Source organism: Plectropomus leopardus, chromosome 3 (genome assembly GCF_008729295.1).
Source record: "Plectropomus leopardus isolate mb chromosome 3, YSFRI_Pleo_2.0, whole genome shotgun sequence".
Lineage (NCBI taxonomy): Eukaryota > Metazoa > Chordata > Actinopteri > Perciformes > Serranidae > Plectropomus > Plectropomus leopardus.
In genome coordinates, this window is record NC_056465.1 from 25186414 (window position 1) to 25210617 (window position 24204).

Sequence of the window (24204 nt, forward strand, 5' to 3'; positions counted from 1 at the left end):
ATAAACTCTCTTCATATCAGTTCAAGTTCGACTTGCTAAGCTTTTATGTGGTTCAGTGTAACCATGCAGACATGCAGGTAGACAAAACATAATAAATGTCTTATGAATGGCAGACTGTGCATGTTCCCACTACAAAGAGCTGCTCCTCAAATACCACACACATGCTGACTCGGTAACACATGCAGCAATTCCTGATATCAAACTGGGTCACCAAAGCACCAAAGGATGGATCGCTTTTATTTAGATTTACTTTCCCTTTCATGTTTTCAAAGGAACAGTGTGTAAGATTTAGAGGGGATTTAGTAGCATCTAGTGGTGAGGACTGCAGATTGCAACCAGCTGAAACTTTCCCCAGTTAGAATTCCTTCAGTCAAATGTTTTTCACCAGGAGCCGAATTAACCGCAGAGGTCTCTTCCTCTCCCAAACAACAGACCAGGTGATGAAAACCAGTAAAAACACAGAATAAAACAGTTTTTACATTACAAATCATTGTTTTTTTTTTACACTGGCATGCCATAGATGGCCTGCTAACCAAGCACATGCTAATGTGTGCTCACATTTTTTTCTCTTAAAACTAAAGATCCAGACATTTAGGAGGTTTTTACCATAAGCCAAATTATCTGCAGAGGTCTCTTTTTCTACAAAACAAATGAGCCAGGGATTTAAAAAAGGTAAAAACACTGAAAAGAGCAGTTTTACATTAAAGAAAATCACAGTTTTTTCCGACTCCAGTTGCAGAGGGGCTGCTAACAGTGGCCAATGCAAAAACAAACAACTATCTAGAGGCAGTTTTGATGTAGAAACATGATGGTGCAACATGGCAATCTCCATGGAAGAGAGCCAACTCCCTCTATAGATTTAACAAAAAGGTATTTTCAAGTGATTATACACCAAACATACTTTTTATATTATATTCAGTTTCTGCCATCAAATCTATTAATAAGCTGTATAATACTGGGATAAAGACAGCTGCAACATTAGTTATAAGTCTGTGTGTGTCCTTTGGCTGAAATCCAATTAGTACCAATGTATCATAAATGGAGTGTATTTTTATATCTGTGAGTACATCTGTGTTTGTGTGTGAGTGCACAGAACTCCCAGGTTCAAAGGCGAGGTGAATGAAAAGGCCAATGATGATGAAGCCACTCTCGGGCTCCTTATAAAGGAGAAATGTTACACATAAAGAAAGGAAAGCAGAGCAGAGAAACAACTGCCTCCACAGCGAGAGGCGGATGCAGGGGTGAAGTAGTCTGAGATTGCACTCTGAGTAGAGGTAAAGGGGCATCTGATCACATGTATGTGTGTGTGTATTTGAATGGGGGGGGGGGGGGGGGGGGGGGGGTTAATGTTGTTCATGACTAGTAGAGTCATTTCAAAGGGCTAGAGGCGCGGCTGGATGATGGATTGGAAGCTGAAGGGGCGAGCAGATGGGTAAGTAGAGAAAGTGAGGTTAAGTGGCAGTTAGATGTTGCAGATCTAAGCAGATCGAGAGTGAGGGAGTGTGTGTGTATGTGAGGAGAGAGAGTGGGAGGAAAAGCAGAGTTATACAGACATGCTGTATTTCAGGGAGTGCCACCAAGACATAATTGTAGTGTGAATATTGTATTTGTGACAGGTTTCACACTTTTTTTTTAATACCATTTGACATTAGCTTTGAATAGAGATGTCACATTTTAGCTCCTTACCACCTCTAATGGTGTGTTCGCACAGGGAGCAACAGGATCAACAGCTCACTACAAGTCCACACATTTATTATAGTCATGGATGGACTACAAAACAGGCATACCAATAGAGGTTCAGGGGCATTAAATGTCGGGGTGGGGGGGGGGGGGGGGGCATGCAAAATGTCACTCAAATTAACAAATACTGACCATGAAGACTCAAAATTACAACAAAGACACAAAAAAAAGACCAAAAAGAGATGCAAAGGAACTGCAAAGAAACAAAGAAACACATAATAAACACAAAACAGGAAACAAAACAAACCAAAAAGAGACACAAAAAATGACAACAAAGACACACAAAATGACCACAAAGACACACAAAATATACCTATAATATATATATAATATATAATAAGACACAACAACTACCTAAAAGAGACATACAGTGACAACAACAAGATACGAAATTACCACAAGGAGACTCAAAATGACTGCAGAGATACAAGAAGACCACAAAGACATGCAAAGAAACTGCAAAGAGCCACAAAATAAATCCAAAAAACAGGGAAAAAATACAAAGAGACACAAATCAACCACAATGAGACAGAGAATTACCACAAAGACACATACATTGACCAAAAAAGACACAAAAAATATGCCAAAGAGACACAGAACGGCTGTAAAAAAAAGGCACAAAACCACAAGGAGACACAAAATGACAAAAAAAAAAAACAAAAACAAATAAAGATGCATAACGTTTTCAAAGAGACAAAACCACCACAAAGTCTGTGTCTTGCTCCTCTGTAGGAGAGGTGGTGGGGCCCTCTGCATACCTGTGCCCAGGGGCCCACTGTCTCATGATCCACCTATGATTATGGTGCAAGCAGCTAACCAGTTTGTGAATGATGAGCAAGCTTGTCAGCCACATATAAACACATATAGCCACATATATTCCTGTTCATTGAACATCTGCAGCTGTAAGAAGCCAATCTCCACTCACTGGATTATTTATTGGTTTATGTTTGGTCATTGAATCTGGCAGCGACAAAATGGAAGAGAAACTGGCAGTAGTCATTTATATGAAAATATAATCTTTTGAGTTTTGTTAAATTCAACCTAATTTGCCAACTCCCATAAATCTTTAATCCACCAAAGGAAGGCCCCAAAATGATCATGTTAAGTGGAGAGAAAGTTGGGGAACAATATATTCAGCCAACACGTTTTCTTGCACAAACACTACTATTTTGCAATGCCGCTGTATTGTTTTTTGATGCTAAAATTTAACTTCAGTGAGAAATCATAAACTCGGATCAAAGGTTAAAGCAATGTTTACAGTGACAACTTTATGGTTGGTTTGTGGTTTGGCAAAATAGTTAAAAACCCTTCACTAAAAATTAAAGGTTAACCAACAGCAGAAAACCTCTCAGTATGAACTGTAAAACAAAGCTACTGGAGATTTAGACGTCCTTCTTCACCACAAGAGAAAACAGCCCTAATAAGCAACTGCCACTTGGCTATTAAAGCATGTTGAAACAATATAATATTATGAAAGGCAGCATCAAAAAAACAACTGGACCACTAGATACTGTACTATGATACAATAACTATACCAAAAGTCTACAGCCATGTTATGGACCCTGTGAGGCTCTACTTAGAGCAGTTGTTGCTTGAGCTAGATAATGTATGCATGCTAACATGCTCACAATAACCATGCTAAAACTCTGTTATTTAAGGTAATGCTGCTATATTTAGCATCTCAGTTTTGCATGAAAACATGCTAACATTTGTCATATGTTAATAAATAGAGTCCAGCTAAGGCTGATGGGTATGTCATTAATTTAGCAAGTTTTTGGTATTAAAAAATTTTTGTTGCTTCAGGCAATATCAGGGGATCAAAGTTATTACAACTGCAGCCTCTTAATGCGAATTCAACCAATCGCTGTAAGTTCTACACAACCTTGCAATTTGTCCAATCTCTGTGATTCTAAACCATTAAATCCCTTTTTGTATTTTAGAGCTACACACAGCATATCGATTCACTCAGCCCCTCCTTGCCCCAATCTCTCTCTTTGTGCGTCATAAGTCTACTGCTGCAGGAGGGTGAGCTGTCCAAGACATAGTTATGCCCACAATGACACCTAACTGTTAGCATCACAAAACTAACCTTAATGAATGGTTATTAACAGGTTAAGCAACAGTGCCTAGCCGTTTCTCGGTGTGAGACTGCTGGGACCATTTAAAGGCTTGGCGTAGGATGTTAGCTGCTGTGTTAGCTCGTGCTAAATGGGCAGAGAGAGCAGGAAGAGAGTGGCCAATGGAGGGGGCCCTCTAGCACTGTGTCAAATGGGAGCAACAGTGGATTGCAGACGATGAGCTGATCACAAAAAGATTCAAATTCACTAATTCAGTCTAAAACAATGGGTGCCAAAAAAGCTCCACACCCAGCAACATAACAGCTATTTTTACAATGTCACTGCAAAAAAATGCCTAAAAACCTTGCAACATGCATCATGATTTTTTTGTAAAAACTGCTATGAAATCAGGCATTTCAGGCTGCAACAATCCCCAAAACAGCGTGTAAAATCCTGGAGGAACTGCAATTGATCATGAGGGTGACATAAATGTCTGTGCCAAGCTTCATGGAAATCCATCTTATAGTTATTGAGATTTATTATTCAAAACCACAAATCTCAACCTCATGGTGATGCTGGATGAAAAGTCAGGGGATCACCACAGCCAGTAAACTTCATCCTCTGGGGACTATGAATATCTGTATATAATTTAATGGCAAGCCATCCAAAAGCTGTTGAGATATTTCAGTCTTGCACCAAAGTGGTGAACTGACCAGCATTGTTATAACTAGTGATAAGCTGTGACGTTTGTACAGTATGATGGGGATGATGTGATCCAGGCCAGCAGGCAGGTAAGCAGACAGTGGCTGTGCCTCGGAGAAAAAAGGTTGGGCCACACAGCCAGGCGCCGACAAGGTTTGGGGGAGAGGAAGGAAGGAAGTTGTGCATGTACATGTCTGTTTGTCTTCTCCTGTATTGCGGGCTGGCTGGCTGAGACAGGCTGTCCGGGTGGCAGGCCTGTCACAGGCCTCTCAGTGCGGCTGTCGCAGAGCATTGTGGCAGTGTGGAATTGATGAGGAGCAGGAACAGGATGACTACGGGCTGCTGGGAAACAGGAAGACGACGGTACGAGAAGAGGAAGATGAGGAGAAGAGAACTCAAGTTGCAGGTTGAGATGTGAGGCAAAATACAACTGGATCAGAGAGGTTACATGAGGCTTTGAAGAACATCAAATGGAGAAGACATGACAGATTGTTGATGCTCAAAATATCAGAAATTTATATCTGCAGACTGGAATGCCGGACAGTTTTTCTGAAGTTTCAAGCAAACATCCCATTTTTTAATTGTGTGTGTCCCTTTTTTTTTTTTTATCATTCTGCGCTGCCTTTTTAAATTTGGATGTTTTTGTGGGTAACATGGTTGCAGTTCAGGTGAAACACTTAGTGAGTTCTTTTAGATTATTGATCTGTCGGTCCACTCAGAGAACATCAGATCAATGGATAAGAGGAGCAGCTGCTGCAGAGACTAGTGAAAATACTTTTAGACCCAGTGCGATGAGCGGTTAAGTTTCACTCTTTCCGCGCCTGGTGTTGTGCTGCTCTGTCTGTACTCAGAGCACACTCTGTGCTGTGAGTGTGTGTTGCAATAGATAACTGAATTACATACATATTCCAATAGCGCTTCAAATGAACGTCCCAGCCTCAAAAATAAAAAAATCAATATGTGGCAGCAGACGATTTAATTTTGGCGAGCAGCCAGAAATAAATGAATGTGGGGCATGAATTGCCGAGTTTTGTAACATAATGTGGGTAGCATGTGTAAATTAACTATGGGAAACTTTCCTCCATTTTACCAGCACCCAGATCTCCCAGTTTAAATCACTGGCTCTAGGGCTGTGGCTCCGACACAAAGAGTAAATGATTTGAGCTTTGAAAGCTGAACACAAAGACTACTGAGAAGCAGACTGAGAGTGCCAACCATCTCTCCCTCTGCTTCAATCTCAGACCAAACTGTAAAACTAAGCGTCGCTGATCAAATATGAACCAAGATTCTGTTACTGCTTTGCCTATTCCTTGCCGAAAATGTCTTAAGAAACATTTTCTAGTTCACTGTTTGGCTGTAATATGAGAATTAGTGAACAGGATGCGAAAGCCATACTGTTTCTTGAAATGTAAAAATGGAAGAACGACAAAACTCGAACAGTAAAACTAAGCAGTGCTGAACCAAGGTTCTTGCCTAAAATGTTTTAAAAAACATATTTTAGTGTACTATTTGGCTGTAATTCGAGATTGTTCATTACCAGCAAGCCGCCATAGTGTTTCCTGTGTCAAAATGGCATAACTTGCATCATAACACCCACCAGCTGGTGCGTTTATGGGTCTGTTGCTGCGCACTGCATTGTGGTAACTGTAGGTTTTCTACCTTTTTAGCAAAAGCAAATACAACATGCTTTTTTTCCTGCTTTCTTTGGTCATGTAGCACTAATTTCAATTATTTGCATTGTTCTACTGCATAGATAGCCCAGTTTTATCAAAAGACTATCTTTGTCTTTCAACATCAGTGTCTGTTAGACATTTATAAAATGATAAAATTGCTGTGCTCTTGAATTAAGGCTCTTTCCCACTCCCTTGTCTTTATCCTCACATTATCAGAAAATTCCAGACAAAACGTATTTCAAAGCTCCCAGTTAACATGCGTAAGCAGAAGAATTGCTTCTTCCCGTCTGGTCCGCCTAAGAAAAATTCTTGGCTGGATTATAATCAGACTTGGGCCAAGTATTTTTAAAAATGTTATAGAGCAAATCATTCATACAACTTAAAAATATTTAGACCACAACATCATGGCTCAGATGATGTCATGTGAGTTATTATGTTAGAAAAAGAAGTGACTTTCTGACATTGATTACATAACGAATGCCACCCACCATTACAGAATATGGGCACTCTGTCAAAAGCTCAACTACAGGTCTGACACAATAAATATCTGTAATCCCTGGCATGTTCCAGGGACTCTGTCCAGCTCCGGGCCCCTGAAAATCACTCAGTCCCCCCCATCCCCCTACTCCACCCACCTGCTACTTCAAGAAGGTTAAAACAAACAGTATTTGCAAATAAAGTCTGTTCTTAACCTCTCTTTCCGCTGAATCTGCTTTCTCTTTCTTACTCCTCTCCAATTATCCTAATCCTTCCATCCACTCTGTGATGTTTCCTCTCTTTTTTTTTTTTACCCTCCGACAGCCGCCAAGGGATGTAACGGCTGATGTACAAAGGGTAATGGTCCTCCTCTTCCTCCTTGCACCCCTGCTTTCCTCTCTTGTTGGTTCGCTCGGTGGCTCTCCCTCCCCTAATTCAATTCAACATGCTTTTCTTGGCTTGACCGGCTCCTGTCTTCATTCAACAATTTTCCCCTCTGCCTCCTCCATTTCTTCTCTGACCTCCTTGCTTTCTCCATTAAATCCTTCTTCACTGTCTTTTTTCAGAGCTCATTTTTAGTCTCTTCTCCCACTCTTCATCAACTCCCGGCACTCTCTGTCTCTCTTGCTCCCAGTTGCTCTGTTTTTAGTGCTGCCTCTGATTTGCAACCTCTGGATGTACCCCGTCCTGCTCTCCTTCTCCAGGCCGTCTGCCTCCCTCAGAGGGAGCAGCTCACTGGGGCTGAGAGGGGTCAGGCCCGGGTGAGGGATATCACTTCTCCTTTATCTCCTTCTACCTTTCCTTTCCTTATTCACCGTTTAACTCCCTATCTCTTTTCTATGTCACTTTCTCTCCTTTCTTGTTCTCCTCTCCCAACATCCCTCCTCCCTCTCTTCTTCCTCCTTTTCCTCTTCAAGTGACATAATTGATTTGCTGAATTCCTCCACAAGCACATTAAGCCAAAATCCCGTTCTAAGTCCACTTTTAAAACTGTCATTTCAGTATGGGAGGCATGCATTTGGAAATAAAAATGATATTTATGTCTTAAACATCTCCCAAATACTGAATACTATAAACATGGGACATTTAAAGGCACATACATGTGCCAACACAGCAAGGATTTAACCCTTTGAAACCTGGATCACATCTCTTTACATTTGGTGCATTTAGATGCCTGACATGTGTATTTAACCCCCTGAACCCTGAGCAAATTGGTTTGATTTCTTTCAAAAACATGAGAATAAGGCACTGAGCTACTTTGCTAGACATGTCCTGTGCATCACAAGAAATTAGGAGATTTATGAAATTATTTCTAAAAAAAAAAAAAGCTAAGGAAACATGTCAAGAAAGCTATATTTATCATTATCACAACTATATATTTAAAATTAATTTTACAAAATGTATTTATAATTTTTTTTTCTTACTCTGCTGCCTTGTTGTTGTTGTCTGTTTGTTTGTTTCTGTGCCACATAAATACCTTTGCCCTGCTTATTGAACTATACCAATACCATAACTATATATTTAAAATTATTTTTACACAATTACTATATTTTTATTCAGCTATCTTTGGTAATTTCCTTGTTTTTTTGTACATGTTTTTGTGTGGTAATTGTCAGGTAATTTTATTGTAGTTATTACTAATTTCATGATAATTTCTGGGTCATTTCTCCTTCAGTCTGCTCATTATCTTCTTCCCAAGTTTTTGAAATAATTCAAGCCACTTTGTCTAGGTTTCAAAAGGATATGCAAGAAAATGTGAGTGTAGGAGTGTGTGAGTCCTGACGAGTGATTGTACGTGCGCCAAGGAGATGCTGTTGAATAGTTTTTGGGTCCACAGATGCAGAAAGAGAAAGTGAGAGAGAGTGTGATGAGGAGACAAAAGAGAGAAGATGCAGAGGAGAGAGAAAAAAGAGAAACGGGCCGGTGTGTGTTCTTGTGGGGGGCAACTAAGGGGATCGTCTTCCCCCCTCAGCCCCTCCCTGGCCCCAGTCAGAAGCCTCCAGGGGTCCCTGGGTTCCTGAGGAAAAACATCTCAGCCCCCATCACCCCTGAACCCAGCGCTGGGCTGTTTACCTTGGCCTGGCTGCCTGACAGCTTTACTGATGTTACATACAGGCACACAGGGACCCTGATTCAGAGAGGGAGAGGGAGCAGGAGCACAGGGAGAGAGGAGGAGGAGGAGGAGAGCGGGATAGATGAGGAATGGAGGAGTGAGGAGGATGGAGCATGAGTGACGAGGATGGAGGATAGAGGGGAGGACGAATGGCACAAGTTGAGTTGAAAAAGGAGAGAATATAGAGGATTGGAGGCGGTGGGAGAGTCAGAGGTGTGAGGGAGCGAGAGTGTTAGCTTACTCTGATCTTAATCACCACAATCAGATCCATTTGGGGAGATCTCCAGAGGAGAGAGCTGTTCAGAGGGCAGGAGAGTGCACACTGAGCACACATCGAGAAGAAATATTGCCGGCAAAAAGTCTGCACTGGAAATACAGGCATTAATTTTCATCAGCTTTCTAAGTAGATCACTGTGTATATAAAGCAATATTTTGTTTTTAGGATCATTGCTCAGTGTAGTATGTGAGATTTGAAAAGCAAATGGAGGCTCAATATTTTGACAGGAGCTAACATTACTCATTACAGTGTGGTGTAGAAATGTATAGGCACTTTCCATACTGTTCATGGGGAGAGAATGGGGCGAGGAGGGGGCCGCCGCCACTCACTATACAAATGTTGACACAAGTATCGGCTTTAAAGAAATGAGCGTTATCAATTTGGAAACAAAGAATCATGAACAAACAAATATGATTTATGAGTCAGGGAGGCTGATTGTGAAATAGGGAGCAGAATTTAGTAGAAACGTCCCAGATAGCCAGTTTTTTGGCAGTTAGTGGACGAACAAAAAACAAGGAAACACAGTCCTTTTGATGATGATGTGAATTCATCCTTCATCGTTTCAGGACAAAACTTCCCCTCATGCCTGGCAGTTTGTCTATTTGTAGGCGTTTGTTTGTCCATTTTTGAGCCACGATGCAGGGCCGGGCCAGGCCGCAGGGGTTTCTGCGATGGGGTGGGAGGTCTGTGTTTTGCAGCTCAGAGCTCTAAGTCTTGTTTGTCTGTCCTGAGCAGCTGGACAAGCTGTAATAATACAAACGGCCCTTTGAACAGGGTGCTGTGTTGTGCCGCTCTGGCTTGGGTTACATCCCACACACACACACTTGTTCGCTTAGAAACACACACATGTGACGGGCAGACTGGCAAATGCTCACACATGCAGCCAAAATCACACCAAAAACGCGTGTTCACACACTTGTGAACACAGGTGGACGTGCAGATGTGCGTGCAAGAAAGATACACACAACAATACGCCTTTGATCGTTGATCACAACTAAATAAGCCGTCGCTGATCTCTGTCTCACCGTGATTGATCACTTTAAACTCAACTGTCACTCAGCCTGTTTGTCTCCTCTTGTTTGTTTGTTTGTTTGTTTGGACAGACGGGTGGCTTGCTTGTTGTTTGTTTATGGCTGATCATTTGTCACAATAAATCATTAAGGAGGGACACACACACAGCCTCCTGGACTGTTTCCACTCCTCTCAAACCGATTTAGGCTTACACAAACACTTCAGGCTCACTGCGCTGTCACCCTCACACGCTGGAAGCTGCAGCTCCCACCGAGAAAAAAAAAAGGGTCATAGTTGAGTGCCACACCGCACTCCACTGCAATGACGAATGACTTCCTCTGTTGTTATGTAATGGAGTTCAGGGCTTCACCTGGCCTGGCCGGGCCGGGCCAGTGGCCTCTGTGCACACATCAGGATATGAGAGGCTGGAGAATTGGTCTGTAGGTTGCTGGGTCACAACTCTGGGGATCAACATCAATACCAGTTGGGGAAAAGAGGGGAGGGTGTCTGGGGGTGTCCACGTGTACAGTGTGTCAAAGCAGATTTCATTTGATGTAGAACAACATCAAGATTAATGTTTCTTCGCTGCTTCTTGTCTTAATCAGCATAACCTCTGCGGTCAAAGGTGTGTTGTTACATGTGTTATTTCCTCCTAACTTCTACTAAATATGGGTTTTTATTGTTAAAGCCCCTTCTTTAATCCAGTTTTCTTGTTCTGCGTTCAGACGCCTTTAACAAGCTATTTAACTTTGAAATCTGAGTAACTTAGTTTGATTTCTTTTGAAAACTGGAGAAAAAAAGGCAATGACCAACTTGGCAAGAAATGTCCAACATATTGCAAGAAATTAGTAAAAGATGACAAGAAAATGACCTAAGAATTAGTTTTAAAAAGGGGAGGAATATTAGAAAATTATCCAAACAAAATAGGGAAAATGTTACAGAAAAAAATAAAACATGTCAAATAAACACTTTTCCAGCAGTTTTTAAAGGTCATTTTCTTTTTTCCCCTTTACTCTTTTCCTTATTTCAGGTAATTTTCTTGTAGCTTTTTTACTAACTTTTCGCTAAATTGTGAGTCACTCACACCTTGCCTTCTCTTTGTTTTGTTTTTATTAAAAAACAACAACAAAACAGCTTGTTCAGGTGTCAAGGGGTTAATCAGGCAATATTGCAATGGGTGTGAATGCTCTTAACAGGGTCAGGCCTGCAGTGTATATGATTTGCACTACAAACTGAATATCCTGTACTGGATAAAAAATTGGATAACAGCTGTATCCGGATCTCTATTTAGGAGTGAGTGTATTGACTTTACCTGAATGAAGATGTGACAGTGCCAGTGGAGAAAGCGAGACAAGGAGGGACTCGGGCTACGATCTGCCTGGATTATCCAGTCGTGGGTGAAACAGAGTTGAACATCTGGTCACAGAGACAGCAGAGATTGCATAAGTCATCCGTGACAGCAAGAGCGAAGCATGTGAGAGAGACAGATGAGTAGAAAGATGATGGGTTTTTTTTTTGCAAATTATTAATGTTTTAAGAAAAGTCAGTTTACTGCTGCAAAGTATTGTCAATCCCACTGTGAGTCAACTTTAAAACATCTTGCAAGTCTCAGTGTAATCTGTTTCTCAGAATAATTATTTGATCAAATCAGCACTGAAACAGCAGTGAATATTTTACTAAAATGTGACATTTACTGAGGAAAAGAAACTCAACAGGATGTTCGTTTGACTTAGAAAACTGGCTTCTAAAACTTTACTGTAAGATGTGCATTCAAGTGAAGATCTACTTCACCCCAGCCATCTCTGTTCTTTACCTAAATGAAGATGAGATAAATCAAAGACATAACTTCAAATAGTTTTCAGTGGGTTCTTTATCTTCTCCTCATTTTTATGTTTCTCATGTATGGAATAAACCTAAAATATAGCTTAGCTTCTACAGCTGGAAAAACATGCATTTAGGCCTACTGTTCAAATAAAAGAAAACTAAACTCAGGACTATTCTAGCACAAATACAGCAGTGGTCCATAAAGGGAGAAGAAACACATTCATAACACTGCTCTGTAAAATCACTGTGGTGCTTATCTACTGAACTTAAAAACTACTTAATATTACAGAGGGAACAAAATATGTCCATGCTGCCAAATTCATTAGACAAACACCAATACAAAGCAGTGTATCAGAAATAATCACAGTTTCCTACCATCCGCTGCTATAAGGAGACCCGATGGCAGATCTGCCATTTTTTCCCACAAGCATTAACAAGCCTAAACACGCATATTACACAAACTGTGGACTGCAATTGGCCTTTAAACTATTGCTCAACCAACGTATTGCTACATTTAGCTAGAATATTTTCATACAACACGAGAAATTTCGTAAACTTACTCACCGTCCTCATAATGTCCATTGCTCCATTGGTCCACTACCAAGAAAAAAAGCGGGTTATGCGGCATTTCCTGTATTTTACGCGCTTTGACCTCTCGGCAAGCACACCCACCTTCCTGCAAAAGAAGCTACCGCCCCTACTGTCCACAGTCTATAATACATGATGTCAGTATTGCTTCTGTGGTCCAGATATTAACCAAAATAGGTTATGTCAAGTTACATAATGACTGCGACCGACTATAATGCATAATTTTGCGAAAAAAGCCTTCAGAGTTTCTTGTAAAATGGCCGTTAAGCTACATCAAAGAGGACAAACGCTACATTCACGTGATATAAAAAAAATCTTTAAATTTGATATTCTAACTGGGAAAATTCACGCATAATATATATATATATACTTTCTACACATGTTTTTGAAAGAAACCAAATCAATTTTCTCAAGTTTTAAAGGATTAAATGTTAGTTATAAAAATTAAACAAAACTTCGTAGCATCCATTTTTAAGCTCGTGAACAAAACAAAACCGCTAAAAGGACATCCCAATATCGGTAAATACGACTATCCAAGGAGCATTTGAATGCAGCACTGGCCTTCTAAACTGGAGGCGCTTGCTTTACTTCAGGGCCTGTCCCGTAGAGAAAAATACACAGAAAATCTTGAGGACTCTTTAATTTATAGCCAAGAAGGTAACAAAAACAAGCACACCCAACAACAAGGCGCACGAGAACGTCAAAGTATGGCGGTGGGACTGCTGTCAGTTTGAGGAATGAAGTTGGGACACACAGTTAGCAGATTCACACGACGATATTCACAACTTGGATTAAATTTTCGTAAATAACCTTTTGATTAATTTGATCGGTGGACTCTAACGGACCAAAGGATTATAAATAATCGAGGAATGGACGCATATTCGGACTTCGTGACTGCTTCAAAGGTGGGGAGCAAACACCTTTTCTTGTGGCTCTTGTTTAATGTTCTGATATATTTGGATGTGTTCAACTTTGGCGCTGATAGTTTCTCTAAATTGAACTGAGCGGTTAGATTGTGGAGAATTAAACTGAGCTAGCTATGTGTAGCATGTTCATATTGACAAAAGTATAACATTTATATTTTGCTCCAAGTAGCTTAGCTGCGTAAAATTAGCTTAAGCTGGCTCCTTTCTGTTGAGAGCAGGAGGCACTGAGTGGGCTAATAAGTGTTTGCTGCTAGCTTATCATTATTCGTTTACAAGCTTCAAGATTGTATATAGCAATTGTAATACAAAGTAAGAGTGCAGATACAAAGCATGTGATACACATGGTCTATAATAGCAAAGTACAAAAGCTATGATAATAAAATAAAATTCTAGTTTTGTATGATAATATCAGCAAGTCATTGGTATTAGCAGATATTGACTTCAAAATAAAACATTGGCCAACATGCTGATTTCTGTGGATATCAGAAACTGATTTATTTATTTATTTATTTTTTTTGATAAAGTGAACATCTAAAAATCAATCCTAAATTAAAGTATTTTTCTTAATTTGCACAATGAATTAATATTACATACATCTAAAAACATTGTATTTTATCTCTCCATCTGCTTGTGGGTTATTATTATAAAAAAAAAAGTTAATTTCATTATAGATGGGGCTTAATTATTTTGAGACTTGTGCCTAACCATTTTGAAATTTTAAGCTCTACCCAAGTCTTGCAGTTTGAAATGCCAACCCCAGTTCTTCTGTCAGTAACAATGATGTGATTCATGATTTTGATTAACCATGATGACCACCACTTACTGTATGGCCATGAAGTTTTCTGCACCAAAACAAAGTGCAAATCTTTGTGCAAATTAGCTGATATAATAATTTACCAAATGCATTGCATTATCATACTATACTATTGTAAATCCTTTTGCTGTTCATAATTAATCCTTACTGTTAGCTAGTTTTTATATTTTGTATTCATTTATATTTATTTTTATAATTTGTATTTTATATTTACACAACATTGCTTTACATTACTTTGCTGTTTTAGTCCTTGTATTTTGCAGGCTTTGTATCTTCACTTCTCCAACTTTGTAGTTATTGCAGCTGCTGCACCGCAATTTCCTCAGGATAAATAAAGTTTAATTATCTTATCTCATCTTATCCATCTATAGCTAAAACAATGACAAAGACCTCAGAAGAGCAAATGGGAGGGTTAGAGAGAAAGCAGTGAAACAGAGGGACGGCAGGAGGACATTGTAAAAACGAAAGTGGGCCTCTGTCCTTTCCTTCAGCCTCTTTTTGCTCTCTGCTCCTGACCCTGAGGCCTTGGGGTGAGTTTGTAAAGTGTTTTCAGCGACCTGAACATCTGACCACTCTGTCCTGTACCTGCAATAAAACACAAACAAAGGCACCACAAACGCTAGCCAGCCACATCAGCAAAGCCCAACAGGCAGGCCTCACAGTGTCTACTTCAACTGAGAGAGGAACTCTTTCCAAAACACAAAAGTATGTGATCATGCTGTTCGTTTGTCTGCCTCTGTTTGCACTTCCTCATTTTTATGCTGAATTTATGTTGTGAGGAGATCTGTGTGTTGGTCCAAACATGGTGTGTGTATGTAGTCGCACACTGGCAAGTCCTCGCACCATTTATCAGCCTCATATTTGCTTTTGAACTTTTGTGGGAGTGCACATAACACGGTTCATCTGTCTTGCTCTTGCCGCGTTTTGTTTTTACATGGCATGCTGGGATTTTTTTTGTCGTGTTTGGTTTGTGACTCCTCAGCCACAGTCTTCATTAGATAATGAAGGGGAACAGTATTTGTGATGGGAAGGTGAAGGTCAAAACAGTGTTTGGGATACACACACATGACTGATCGTTCAGCTGTGTTGAGCTGCACAGACGCTGATGAGTCAGCAAAAAACAATGGCTATATGTTTTCTGAAGAGGAAGATAGCTAGATGCTAGTGTTGTGTCTTTTTTGTTAATGTTTTGTTTCATAGGGATCTAAGTTTTATTATTTGGGTTTTTTACTTTTTGGTTGATTCTAAATTTCTAAGGCAAAGTATTTTTTGTGAATAAGCACTAAACTGCCAGTAAATGGTTGTTTCCTTTTTACAATTTTGTCTGGGGTCACTTGGCTTCAAAAAGATAAAGTTATAAGTGAACAAGCTTGAATCGAGATGAATGCGTATTTCTGTTACCAGGTTGTAGTTATTTAACCAGGTATGTTAGATTTGCGCCTTATTATGTAGTGGATATGATGTGGTTACTGTTGGCAAAAAACAGTTGGTTAGGTTTAGATAACACCATGTTTTAGCTTAAAATACCCAGTTTTGGTGGCACAATCCTGGCTAGAAAAGCAGCAATGTCTAGGTTAAGAACAAGCACTTTTAGGGCACTAACCCAGCAGCAAAAACAACTATAAGTTGCAGAAAAAGAGCTGCAATTGGGAGCTAGAAACCTACTGGAAAAGCAGCAAGGGTAGCATCCCCTTGCTGCTACAAGCTGCAATGTAGATGAATGTGTGTTTGTAGGTGTGTGCTCTTGTATGGAGCCAGGGAAGGTTTTTTTTTCTCTTTAGACCTCCCATGACACACTGTTGTGTTGTGGTGTCATCAGTAGCACTCACGTCATGAAGAAGCATATCCTATGTCACACACAAGCCTTTTGTTGGCCTCTTCCAGTTCAACTGGCCACCCCTGCTGTTTAGTGTTTGTCAAGTTTATGCCATGTCTGTTGTTCTGTGTTTCATGTTAGAAAAAGGCGTATCCACGTTGGAGAAAAAGAGAGATAGGCAAGTGAGAAATGGACAGAAAGAGGAATAAAAAGGAAAGGAGGTGTTTCCTAAGGTTTGCTGAGCCTATGCCTCGTAATGGAGTGACAGATTAGACATGGGAGGGGAATGTAGATCAAGAGGAAGGGTTGAAATGAAATGACTATGGAAGAGGAGCAAAGGGATGGGAAGAGCAGGGTGAGTTGGTGGGAAAGAGCAAGAGGGCATGTGGAGGCCACGCGTACCACAAGAAAATGGGTTGAAATGAAAAATTTGATAAAACCCTGCTGGCTAGCGGGGGCCAGATCGAGTGCGCAGGCGGGAGGGAGAGGGCTTTAGAGGGGCTATCGGGAGCAGCACATCTGCAAAAGCCATTAAGGAGTGTCTATGTATGCGGCGTGACGCTGTGTTTTCTCTGCCCAGCCTGGTTTGGGCCTGCGCAGCAAAACTGGGATCGGGTTTCGTCAGCATGCAGTGGGGGGCCGTCTCCAGTTGACGCGTGATGATTTAGTCAGGTGTGAGCGTGCACTTTCCAATTTGCAGGGAAATAAATTAGAAGTGATTTTTTATGAGGCCTCTGTCCCAGGCTGTCTCAAGGCCCTCTCTCCCTCCCGCTGTGCACTGTCAGCCCAACTGATGTGTTTATAAAGAGTGCTGCAGTGGGAGCTGCCCCCACATAAACACACACACACACACACACATGCACATATGAACATAGGATACACAAAAACCCACGTGTGCACACATAGACATGAGCAATGCAAACAACAGCATTTACAAAAAACTCACACATATGCATGAACATACATTAGAAACACACAGTGAAGTTGTGCTGTTGTGGAGAGAGTGGGAAACATTAACCACCTTTTTTTTCTTTTTCTTTTTTAAACTGTTACCATGTAACATAATCCCCAAGCAAGGAAAACAAAGATTAAAATGGACAAGAAGTAGAGGGAAAACAATAGTCAAAACGACAACAGGAACAACAACTATAACCACAGTTGTAGAAAACTGTCCTAATTCTCATCCTTGTTACAAACAGTTCCTCTTGCTGGGCTAAAAAAAACCTACGTAAAATTCTTCCAGGTGCAGTAGCCGCAGCTCGGATGATATTTAAATAAAACCAGAGAAACACAGGTGTGTTAGCAGGAGAGGAAACAGAGCAGAACAGATCCAGGCACAGATGATAGTTTTTCGGAGGCAAGGGAAAAATGTTTGAACTCCACTGGGGTCTAGAAGCCGGAAACCCAAATCCTACCCGACCTCTGACCTCTGTTTGGTTCCCCAGCTACTGCTCCCACACATGGCTTTGGCTGCCTTTTCACTAAATGACTGCTTAACTTGTCTTGTCTGGCTGACTCTGTATGTGCATATTTTTGTTTATATCTGACTCTGCCTGCCTGTCTTACTGACTGAATGGTGAGCTGTCTGTCTGTCTACTGGCCTCCCTGGCTGCGAGTGTGTCTCTGTCAGCCTTTTTACTGTCTGACTTTCCCGTAGTTTGAATTAACAGCCCATTCCATGCTTTGTTTGACCATTGTGATCATAACATCTACTGCATGGACACAGCTATAGAAAGTGCAAAAAGTCAAAGTTGAACAATGATGAGATAATAGCCATGAGGCATGATGGTCAAAAAACTCAATCACCTCAGCCACCGTTACATCATATCAAAGGCAACTCTTACTATCTCCAAATGGATATATAGTGGTTGTGTATGCCCTATGCTTGTGTGTGTGTTGAGGGGTCATTACATGTTCATCTATGTAAGAGGCATGTATGTTTGAATATAAAAGCATCAAACAATGACAAATTTGTATTTTTGTCACTAGTATTCACTAGTATTGTTATCATTTAAGAAAATGTTGCTTAGATTTTAGCATTTTAGCAACAGCTGAACTTAACAGTCAGCAAAATTGATTTTACAGTAAAGGTACCTTTGTTTGCAATTCAGAGACAACAGAGATAAGACAGAGAGGTCAAGGTAAACTTTATAGTCTCGAAGTAAGTTTATCTGCCTGTCATGTCAAAGGTGATGCACTTCAAGTCAAAGAATGATAAAACTGGGATAAGACGCACAGCGAATCCTGCAGCATCAGGAATACATAGCATCCATGTGCACTTGGATGTTAAAAACTAAAATTATAATATATTCATTCCTTACGCTGATTTTAAGGTTTACTGTCGCATCATTTTGGACTCTTGAAAGACAGTCTTTTGTGTGTTACATTGCCCCCCACCCTAAAGGGATATACTGTAACAAGCATGTAATGGCCACTAGGAGATGGGAATCATCATGACCCTCATACTGTATGAAATATATTGAAACAAACTTGATAAATACGGTATGATTATTTTTGTTGCTCTTTAGCAGAATGGTTTGTTTTTATATATGCTTTGTTTTTTCAGCATTAGGTTGTGTTGTTAATGTGTCTAAGCAGCATCTTGAATCAGTCCTGTCGGTCTCCTGATTTCCCGTTTTAATATTGAGGCGCAGAATATTGTTGTGAGTTGGCCATTGGCTGTAGTCTTTGTGTATGTGACTGGACAGTTGGTGTTGATTTTACTGTCACTTTTATGGTATTGCAGCTATTGCAATGTTATTTCATTGTAGGATTGTATTTGTTGCTTTTATTTGTGTTGATTGCTGTAACAATGTGGCACATTGCCAGAGGTTGCATTTATGCACAATGCATTATTGCACATCCTTAATAGTATTTAATTTTTTAAAAAATCATTTTCTTTTTCATTTATTTTCGCAGGCAGTTGTAGGGATACTTTTTAGCATTTTACTATTGTTGTTGGAGTGGACTATTGCGCTCCTTCAGTTTGCCTGTTGATATATTTATTGGAGTGTTATATGGAGTGTGTGTGCATATGGACACAAATAGGAGCTACTGGCTTTCAGACCTCTGTTCCCAGATCAGGATCACTGACCATTAGTACTTTATTACAATGTGCTGACAGTTGTTTATTGCCCTTAAATAATGGTGTGTGTGTGTTTGTATGTGTAGTTTTTTCTTTTGGGCCCATTTTTGACTGTAGTGTACAGCCCTTAAAAGGGAGAATTTTGATACAGGGTTGTGACTGAAGTTGGATGTGCATCATCAAATCGTTTCTGTTAACGTGCAGTTGATGGCAGGCACTTTGGGGTTTGGAACTTCATTCACTGCAGGCTGAAGAATGAAATCTCATCTCATCAGCGCACCGCAATGACATAAACTGAAAACACACTGCCTCATCTGATACCTCAATTGGAAAAAAAATCCAGTTTGAGTATCAAAGCAGAGGTATATTGACTTTAGAGTAAGTGTACGTCAACAGACTGAAACCATAAGATACAGTATCCATCATGGTCAGTGGTGAAGATGATTATATGTCGCACTAAAGTTTAATAAATACCTTGTTACAAAATGAATCTGAATTTTATGTTGTTACTAATTATTTTGTCATTGTGATAATGCCAGATTTGTATAAACTGAGAGGTTGAATTATTGTGCTGTAATTTTGCAAGTAAGGATTTACATAATTAATAAGCACAAAAATAAATGTTTAATGCTGTCCATTGGAAAAACAAAACAACAACAACACATTTTGATTACCAAGACACGAAGCATCACTGGGCCAATTGAAGATAATTGTACTCATGCAATTATTGTGTCAAAGCAATTAAATGCTGATGTGAGAAAATGAGGTATTGCTTTCACACATAATTTCAGAGTAATCATTGTCATATGAGAATTTTGGTTTGTAAGGATTCATCTTAGCCTCCGTTTGTAAGGATTCATCTTAGCCTCCTCCTTAGCCGCCTTGCAGTACAATAAAAACTTTGTGGTTGGTTTTCTTAGCTTGAAAAGGATGGACCATGGCATTTAAAATAAGTTCTAAGCAGTTGTAAAGGGTTATAATACAAGTCGGTAGTTTATTTTACTAAAACCATTTTTAGCCGCTTGGACATTTACAATGGAACTTTGAACAGGAAGTCAGTACACAGCCGTCATCTCCAGGAGAGTCGGTCTGAATTTGCCTAACACTCCTGCACACAGCAGATGAACGAAAGAGATTGGGAACTTTTAACTGAGGGGGTCAAAGTCTCCTTCCTTTACGAGTTGTTACAACATGAATGGGAGCACTGAGCAAGGGAGGGAGGAACTAGGGAGGGAGGGAGGGAGGGAAGGAAGTGAATGGTGTAGTTTTTCTCAGCTATAGCGCCCCTGAGCGAGGTGAGAGGTGGGGGCCAGGGGCCACTGGCTGGGTGGTCAGCATGATCGGCGAGCTGTGCGTGTGTTTATGTGTGTGTTAATGGCCGTGTGTGCATGTAAGAAAGTCAGAAAGAGAAAGGAGTTCCGTATGTTAAGTATCCAACTGTGGGAATAATCAAAAGCTTCTCATATTTCCCTCAAGGCCGTTTGATCTTTTTTTCTATTCTTGTTTTTCAATCAGTTTTCTTTCCCTCAGACTACTGCTGCTATTCTTGTGTCATTGTTATTCCATGCAGAGCTTACACATGCACATTCTCTGAGGTTTCTCTCTTTATGGGCTGCAGAATGAGGTGTAGACCAAAATGACTACCCTAATCGAGTAGCCGCACGGGTCCTAAAACAACAGCTGCATTTAGCCAATATAACTCATTCCACTTGACCATAAAATATCCAGGCTTAATAAAAAAGGCATCAAGTATTGAAAGCTTAAGTGTTTCTCTTCATACAGACTCTTAGTAAAGAAAATGCAACAAGCAGAGAGCTGTGTTCAGTTCAGAGATGTGGGATGATGCCACTGAAGGAATAGTTTAAACTTTTTGGAAAATAAGCTTATTCACTTTCTTGCATTTTTATGATAAGTATGACGCTACAGCCAGAAGACAATTAGCTTAGTATAGTATATAGACATGAAATGCAAGGAATGGTTAACCTGGTTCTGTCCAAAAGCACCTCTAAATCTCACTTATTAACAATGTTGCTCACGTTACCTAATGGAATCAATAGCTCACTACACAGTACTCATTAAAAAAAATATTAAAAATATGTAGATTTGGATCAGTATATTAATTCAGTGACCAATGACCCAGTGTTATTGATTTAAAGTGAAAACATTGAAAAACATTGTATTCTTTAAGATACGCCTCTCACTGCTCTTATGAACTTTTCAGAGAAAAAGCTATGAGGAAACTGCGCCAAATAAAATGGCGGACACCCCAGCCCTTGTATAATGTCATAGTGTGCAATAGTGTCTTAATGTGGTCATTGCTAAATTAAGTTACATGCTAACATCAGGAAAACATGTAAAGCTGGTTGCAGATGTTGAAAAGTTTTCCTTGATTTCTGATCATATTCCTGTTGGAGCATGTCTTGTTGTGTTTCCAAGCTTTTATTGGTGATTTTTTTACAGTAGAAAGTGACGCTATTTTCTGTTTCAGTCATTCCCTGACTGCAATGACGATGTACAAACGCTGAGATATAAAAGCAACGTTTTCTCAGACAGAGGGTCAGTACAGGTGTTGCTGCACAGTATGAAGGAAAAAGTATTTTTTAGCAATTAAAGCATGTAAATAAGTTATTGGAGAAACCGCAATTACAATTACAAATTCCCTTAGAACTTTTCAAAGCCTCCACACCCACATGTTCTGTGTAGGTGTGGAGGACTGTGGAGTGTGTAGAAATACAAAATGAGACCTTGTGGTTTAACAAGTAGTCAGCTGACATTTTGAAAGTTTTTACTGATTATTAACAGCTAGCTTACTTTTCTCTCTACTCAAGTGACATAGTGATGGCTGACTCATATAAAAAGGGTCCAATGTGGGTTGAATGCATTTCTGACTCAGAAACATACATCTCATGTATGTGATACAGTTGTATCCTCTCTGTGCTTCATTTTTAAGAATTATAGTAATCTGATTATGGGCTCTCTTTCTCTCCATGCAGTTCTCATACTCGTAGAACTGAAGTTAAATCCAGTAACTACCATTTTTCTTTTGTGATTATATTTTTTTTGCTGTGGCGACAAAGATTTTTGCCGCCATGGCCAAACCATCCAGTCCGTTTGCAGTCATGCTGTAGCATCCAGTGTTCCTGCAGTGTTTTGAGTCTTTCTCTGGGCTGTAGCAGCAGTGCGGGCAGCTCAAAGCCACATTCAAGAACAGCTAGCTGTCATCAGATGCTGCTAAACCTAAACACTGGCAGCCACAGACCCTATTCCCTCTTACTCTGTTACTACACTCCTATCGGCTTCCCACACCAACATTTAACTAGCACACATGTTCTCGCTCCTTTGGTATTACTCTCAGAAATATTTTTTCTTATCTTCACAGCCAGCTTTTTCTCTCATGCCGTCCACACCCCGCGTCTTTGATCCTCTTATTCCTTTACTTCTTTTGCTGTCTTTCAGGGAGATATCTCTGTCAAAAGCACACATGGTAAGTACTACATAAGTTAAACACAGTCAAAAGTGAAGCATTGTAAATTTATTAGGCTTTGATCCAGAGGGCTCATGTGTGACAAAATGTGTTTGCGAGGAGGGAAATCTAAACCTGGCAGGAGTGAGGGGATGGATCAACAAGATCAAGCGATGTGGGGCGAGAACATTCATTTCAGATGGCCCGGGCCGTGACAGAATTGGTCCTGCATGCTGTTTTCCACCGAGCGCCGGTGTCATGTTCGCAGGTTCCATGTGTTGTAAAGTCAGAGTGGTTTTGGCACGGGGGCCGACGCCGGCTCCTGTTCTGAGAGCGAACCCCATCCTTCCCAATGCATGGTGGGCCACAGAGCAACACAGAGCCAGGCAAAAGGAGTGAAAGTGTTGACAACGCTGAAGCTGGAAACCTAACCCAATCCTGACACTGAATACTCAGTCTGCCACTTCATGTTCCCCTTCACAAACATCAACCCCCTCTGTAGCTGTCTGTCTTCCCTTCTCACTCTTTTGTCTGCCTTTTTTGTCTCTCAGGCTATTTCTTTATTCTTTGACCATCTCTTGGCTCAAATTTAGTTTTTATTGATATGATATGTTAGAGGAATAAAAATGCCAAAATTTATGAGCCAGCGTGCATAATTTTTTTTCCCTGACTAGTCTTGCACCTTTGTTTCCTCTGTCATGCTCTCTCTCTGTTACTGTCTGTTGTCACTGTGCTTTGCTCAGCAGTTTGTGCCATCATAAAACATATGCTGACTCAATGAGTCATTAAAAACTCATAGCAAAACATTTATACTAAAAAGAAAATTGCAGCTGGTGTTGGTCAAAGTTCTTTGGGTCCTTTAAAGCAGTGTGTGGTATTTAGTGGCATCTGTCGGTGAGGATTTCAGGTGACGTCCTGCAGAAACTTTTCCTGTTTGCCAAGCATAAACTCCTGGTTACTTCAGTGTTCATTGTTCAGGAGGTTTTTACTAGAAGCTGAATTATCCACAGAGGTCTCTTCCTCTCCAAAATAAAATGACCAGGTAATTTAAATTGATAAAAACACTGAATAAAACAGTTTCAATTTACAAATCAGTATTTTTAGGATGCTGTTTGGCTTGTCTGAGATGGGCTGTTAGCCCAGCACCTGCTAATGTGTGCTCACATATTTTCTTTGATAATTTCAGACCTAGAACAAACTCTCATTTTTTCCAGCTGCAAAAATTGAAAATCAGTCTGTCAGCAGATGTTCAGAATGTTATCACCGGGAGCCGAATTATCTGCAGAGGTCTCTCCCTCTCCAAAACAAAGGGTACCAGTGATTTAAACAAGTAAAAACACTGGGTTAGGCAGTTTTGTTTCAAAATCAATATTTTTCTGATAGTGTTCAGCTTATTGTGGAGGGGCTGCGAAAATACCTTAACCCAAATGGCCCTATCTAGAGCTAGTGTTTGGTTGTCTGTTCTGGGCTACTGTAGAAACACGATGGTGCAACATGGGGGACTCTGTGGACGAAGACCTGCTCCCTATGTAGATATAAACGGGTCATTCTAAGGTAATTTAACACAACAATTATTATTTTCAAAGAATTCTTGTGTGTAAAGACAACATATTTGTGTGATATTCCATATCTGCTAAA